Source organism: Schistocerca cancellata, chromosome 9, assembly GCF_023864275.1.
Source record: "Schistocerca cancellata isolate TAMUIC-IGC-003103 chromosome 9, iqSchCanc2.1, whole genome shotgun sequence".
Lineage (NCBI taxonomy): Eukaryota > Metazoa > Arthropoda > Insecta > Orthoptera > Acrididae > Schistocerca > Schistocerca cancellata.
Genome location: NC_064634.1, coordinates 218,733,146 through 218,739,965, shown reverse-complemented (window position 1 = coordinate 218,739,965; position 6,820 = coordinate 218,733,146).

The following is a 6,820-nucleotide window of genomic DNA, read 5'->3' as shown; positions in this document are numbered from 1 at the left end:
ATATTTACAGTCATCAACAGTCCAATGTCGGTGTTGACGGGCCCAGGCGAGGCGTAAAGCTTCGTGTCGTGCAGTCATCAAGGGTACACGAGTGAGCCTTCGGCTGCGAAAGCCCATATCGTGAACGTTTCGTTGAATGGTTCGCACGCTGACACTTGCTGATGGCCTAGCATTGAAATCTCCAGCAATTTGCGAAAGGGTTACACTTCTGACACGTTGAACGATTCTCTTCAGTCGTCGTTGGTCCCGTTCTTGAAGGATCATCTTCCGGCAGCAGCGTTGTCGGAAATTTGATGTTTACCGGTTTCCTGACATTCACGGTACAAAAAGATGGTTCAAATGGCTCTGAGCACTATGGGACTCGACTGCTGAGGTCATTAGTCCCCTAGAACTTAGAACTAGTTAAACCGAACTAACCTAAGGACATCACACACATCCATGCCCGAGGCAAGATTCGAACCTGCGACCGTAGCGGTCTCGCGGTTCCAGACTGCAGCGCCAGAACCGCGCGGCCAATTCGGCCGGCTTCACGGTACACTCGTGAAATGTTCGTAAGGGAAAATCGCCACTTCATCGCTATCTCGGAGATGCTGTCTCTCATCGCTTGTGTGCCGGCTATAACGTCACGTTCAAATTCACTTAATTCCTGGTAACCTGCCATTTTATCAGCAGTAACCGATCTAATAACTGCGGCAGACACTTGTTGTCTTACATAGGCGTTGCCAACCGCAGCGCCGTACTCTGCCTCTGTACTTGAATACGCATGCCTATAGCAGTTTCTTTGGCGCTTCAGTGAATAAGATTCTAAGACTTAGAACAAAGGGCTCGGATTAAAATGAGTGCAAGACAGGGACGTAGAACATGTATTGAGAGTAAACTGAAGAAAGGCGAAACTAATTAGAGAAAGCTGAAATGAGAATAGTGAGAAGCTTAACATCAAAATTGATTATCACGAAGTAGATCAAGGCAAGGAATTTTGTTACCTTGGAAGCAAAGTAATCCATGACGAACGAAACAAGGAGGACATAAAAAACAGATTAGCACAAGCAAAAGGTGTCTACCAGTACGAAATATAGGCCTTCATTTGGGGAACAAATTACTGAGAATGCACGTTTAAAGCGCGGCGTTGTACGGTACTGAAACGTAGAAAAAATGGCAAGGCAGTATTCATGAGAATACTGTGCTCAATCCAGCAAGGAACTGAACATAAAGGGAAAGCGGTAACTACATGCAAAAAATTGGTTCAAATGGCTCTGAGCACTATGGGGCTTAACTTCTGAGGTCATCAGTCCCCTAGAACTTAGAACTACTTAAACCTAACTAACCTAAGGACATCATACACATCCATGTCCGAGGTAGGACTCGAACCTGCGACCGTAGCTACCCATCTAATCTTCATCATTCTTCTGTAGCACCACATTTCGAAAGTTTCTATTCTCTTCTTGTCTAAACTATTTATCGACCATGTTTCACTTCCATACATGGCTACACTACATACAAATACTTTCAGAAATGACTTCCTAACACTTAAATAAATACTCGATGTTAACAAATTTCTCTTCTTCAGAAACGCTTTCCTTGCCATTGTGTCTACAATTTATATCTTCTCCGCTTCGACCATCATCAGTTATTTTGCTCCCCAAATAGCAAAACTCCTTTACTACTTTAAGTGTCTCATTTCCTAATCTAATTCGCTCAGCATCACCTGACTTAATTAGACTACTTTCCATTATCCTCGTTTTGCTTTTGTTGATGTTCATCTTATATCTTCCTTTCAAGACACTGTCCATTCCGTTCAACTGCTCTTCCATGTCCTTTGCTGTCTGACAGAATTACAATGTCATCAGCGAACCTCTAAAGTTTTTATTTCTTCTCCGTCGATTTTAATACCTACTCCGAATTTTTCTTTTGTTTCCTTTACTGCTTGCTCAATATACAGATTGAATGACATCGGGGAGAGGCTACAACCATGTCTCACTCCCTTCCCAACCACTGTTTCCCTTTCGTGTCCCTCGACTCTTATAACTGTCATCTGGTTTCTGTACAAACTGTAAATAGCCTTTCGCTCCCTGTATTTTGCCTCTGCCATATTTAGAATTTGAAAGAGAGTATTCCAGTCAACATTGTCAAAAGATTTCTCTAAGTCTACAAATGCTAGAGACGTAGGTTTGCCTTTCCTTAATCTTTATTCTAAGATAAGTCGTAAGTTCAGCATTGCCTTACGTGTTCCAATATTTCTATGGAATCCAAACTGATCTTCCCCGATGTCAGCTTCTACCAGTTTTTCCATTCGTCTGTAAAGAATTCGTGTTAGTATTTTGCAGCCGTGATTTATTAAACTGGTAGTTCGGTAATTTTCACATGTCAACACCTGCTTTCTTTGGGATTAGAATTATTATATTCTCCTTGAAGTCTGAGGGTATTTCACCTGTCTCGCCGGCCGAAGTGGCCGCGCGGTTCTGGCGCTGCAGTCTGGAACCGCGAGACCGCTACGGTCGCAGGTTCGAATCCTGCCTCGGGCATGGCTGTGTGTGATGTCCTTAGGTTAGTTAGGTTTAACTAGTTCTAAGTTCTAGGGGACTAATGACCTCAGCAGTTGAGTCCCATAGTGCTCAGAGCCTTCACCTGTCTCAAACATCTTGCTCACAGATGGTAGAGTTTTGTCAGGACTGGCTCTCCCAAGGCTGTCAGTAGTTCTAATGGAATGTTGTCTGCTCCTGGGGCCTTGTTTCGACTCAGGTCTTTCAGTGCTCTGTCGAACTCTTCACGCAGTATCGTATCTCCCATTTCATCTTCATCTACATCCTCTTCCATTTCCATAATATTGTCCTCAAGTACATCGCCCTTGTATAGACCCTCTATATACTTCTTCCACCTTTCTGCTTTCCCTTCTTTCCTTAGAACTGGGTTTCCATCTGAGCTCTTAATATTCACACAAGTGGTTCTATTTTCTCCAACGGTCTCTTTAATTTTCCTGTAGGCAGTATCTATCTTACCCCTAGTGGGATAAACCTCCCCATCCTTACATTTGTCCTCTAGCCATCCCTGCTTAGCCATTTTGCACTTCCTGTCGATCTCATTATTGAGACGTTTGTATAACTTTTTGCCTGTTTCATTTACTGCATTTTTATATTTTCTCCTTTCAACAATTAAATTCAATATTTCTTCTGTTACCCAGGGATTTCTACAAGCCCTCGTCTTTTTACCTACTTGATCCTCTGCTGCCTTCACTACTTCATCCCTCAGAGCAACCCATTCTGCTTCTACTGTATTTCTTTCCCCCAGTCCTGTCAATTGTTCCCTTATGCTCTCCCTGAAACGTGTACAACTTCTGGTTTAGTCAGTTTATCCAGGTCCTATATCCTTAAATTCCCACCCTTTTGCAGTTTCTTCGGTTTTAATTTACAGTTCATAGCCAATAGATTGTGGTCAGAGTCCACATCTGCCCCTGGAAATGTCTTACAATTTAAAACCTGGTTCCTAAATCTCTGTCTTACCATTATATAATCTATCTGATACCTTCTAGTATTTCCAGGATTCTTCCATGTATACAACCCTCTTTTATGATTCTTGAACCGTTAGCTATGATTAATTTATGCTCTGTGCAAAATTCTACCTGACGGCTTCCTCTTTCATTTCTTACCCCCAGTCCATATTCACCTGCTATGTTTCCTTCTCTCCCTTTTCCTACTCTCGAATTCCAGTCACCCATGACTATTAAATTTTCGTCTGCCTTCACTATCTGTTTAGTTTCTTTTATCTCATCATACATGTCATCAATTTCTTTATCATCTGAAGAGCTAGTTGGCATATAAACTTGTACTACTGCAGTAGGCGTGGGCTTCGTGCCTATCTTGGCCACAATATTGAGTTCACTATGCTGTTTGTAGTAGCTTACACGCACTCCTGTTTTTTTATTCATTATTAAATCTACGTCTGCATTACCCCTATTTGATTTTGTATTTATTCCTTGCATTCACCTGACCAAAAGTCTTGTTCCTCCTGCCACCGAACTTCACTAATTCCCACTATATCTAACTTTAACCTATCCATTTCCCTTTGTAAATTTTCTATTCTACCTGCCCGATTAAGGGATCTGACATTCCACGCTCCGATCCGTAGAACGCCAGTTTTCTTTCTCCTGATAATGACGTCCTCCTGAGTAGTCCCCGCCAGGAGATCCGAATGGGGAACTATTTTACTTCCGGAATATTCTACCCAAGAGGACGCCATCATCATTTAACCATACAGTAAAGCTGCATGCCCTCGGGAAAAATTACGGCTGTAGTTTCCCCTTGCTTTCAGCCGTTCGCAGTACCAGCACATCAAGGCCGTTTTGGTTAGTGTTACAAGGCCAGATCAGTCAATCATCCAGACTGTTGCCCCTGCAACTACTGAAAAGGCTGCTGTCCCTCTTCAGGAACTACACGTTTGTCTGGCCTCTCAACAGATACCCCTCCGTTGTGGTTGCACCTACGGTACGGCCATCTCTATCGCTGAGGCACGCAAGCCTCCCCACCAACGGCAAGGTCTATGGTTCATGGGGGGGGGGGGGGGGGGGACTTATAGTAGGAGCATATAATAAACGTACTGTAACAAAAGAACGGTTCAGTCGTAAATACGGGCGCACCATGCATTCAAGTTGAGGCTGTTCCACATTTTACAAAAGCAAGACGACTCTCGTAAAAAACATATATATTGAGTTTATTCACATTAACAGCCAGAAAGACAGTTGTCTGATTACCAAAAACACGACGCTAGATGAGTTGCTCGCCTACAGCCATCCTGCTTTCCACATTTCATGCAAATCTAACAGACTTTGGACTGTCATCTGGCGTGATTTGTTTTGAACGTTACATGCACCATCTTTAATAGTTTCTGCACAGAACTTACGCGCAGTTGACTTCTGAAAGGGTAGTGTCCAACAAGCTCGCTAGATATGCTTTTACGTCTTTGTTTAAACGTAAGTGATATAACTTTATTTCTGTGATTGATAAGTGCGATGGACCTGATTCCTTTTGATGGCATACTTTAAACTGGATTAAAGTTGCCTTTTGAAGAACCATTTCTCATAGTCATCTAGCTTCTGTAGGGCTGGCAAGTTTCTGCTTGGTCAGTGACAAAATCAGCCTTTAAACTGCTCCCTAAGTGATAACACTCAACCAGCATCTTTACTTTGGTTTCTAGAGCTACTGTGAATATTTTAAAGAGTTTTTTTTTTCAAAAACGACAATTTGTTGTTAATTTTGATATTAGACCCGACTTTGATTGATAAGAAAACGCTGAAAAATACTTCAGCTGTCGTAATTTTAGGAGAAGTGATAGGTCACCTGCTTCTGCCACTGTTGTTAATGTCAGCGTAAACCAAAGCAGCAGCCTTCTTACAACTATGAAGAGCTCTTCAGCTAATGTAAATGAAAAAACATTTGGAAAATGAGCTTCGATACTAACAAACTGACATGGTAGTAAGCGTGGTATGGGATGTGGAATTTGCTGGACACATTCTGGACAAATAACTCAAGAGGTCCTGTACAATATTTAAATAGCAAAAGCTAACAAGGTCACAAAATAACGATGCTATTAGTCGCACTCAAAACTCGAGGCCCATACGAAATGGATCTCCATGACATACTTATCAGTTACATATTCAATGTTCGTCAGGACATACACACATTTTTAAACTTCTGTTATTCTGAAATGAAGGAAACTGGTTTTTTATTAAAACAACAAAATGAATGAAAAAAATTAATTCTTAACTGGAATAGTATATGGCGTCAACAGTGGTTAACTGCTTTGACACAATTGTGAATAGTTATATAAGGCCACTTTCCATAAATCAAAGATTAATAAGATCTTAATGTTACTTGACAGTACTCAGAACGTTTTTTACTAATGTTTGTATACCATTAAGACCAAAATTTAAAGACCTTAAATCCTGACTGAGGCACGTATGAAGTACTGCACATAAAAACATTGTGCATTGTAATCTTAAAGTCATTTAACACAATAAATTATTGTGACCTTATAGTCATTTGATACAGTAAGGTCATTTAAGAGAATAAAAGCGTTCCGACATTTCTAGAGCATAAGGATCGGTTATGATATTCTATTGGGATTTCCAGCCGGCCGCGGTGGCCGTGCGGTTCTGGCGCTGCAGTCCGGAACCGCGGGGCTGCTACGGTCGCAGGTTCGAATCCTGCCTCGGGCATGGGTGTGTGTGACGTCCTTAGGTTAGTTAGGTTTAAGTAGTTCTAAGTTCTAGGGGACTTATGACCTAAGCTGTTGAGTCCCATAATGCTCAGAGCTATTTGAACTATTTTGGGATTTCCAGTTAGTGACATACATACTATAGTGGGTTGCCTTCTACGCATGTATGCGTATCTTCTGTGTTCCTCAGTCACTGATTATGTCTTGTGCTTCTGTGCTTTTGCTGTCTTCTTTTGTGTCGTGCCGTTACCTTGGTTGCGCTGCTCTTTGTTGCCTTTTTCCTATATACTCTTCATGAGGGGACTTTCAGATCCTGTGAGCTATGACGTTTAGTTCTTGCCATTTCTCTGGATCACGGAGTAATACGTTAAGTCGTCGTATGGTGGCTGCAGTTGTCGTGGTATGTCTATGTTGGAAGCAGTTTTCTCCTGGGCCTGTGTTGGTCGGGTAAAATGTGTGGCGTATGGGCCGTGGCCCATGAGGAAGTGAATTATCTCTCTTACTGTATCTGTGTGTTTCACCCTTAAGCGTTCTTTGATGTGCGGTAAGAATGAACAGAAACGCCTTCTCTTTGCTGGGAAGCTAAGACGAAATGGCTGCATGAAAAACGTGA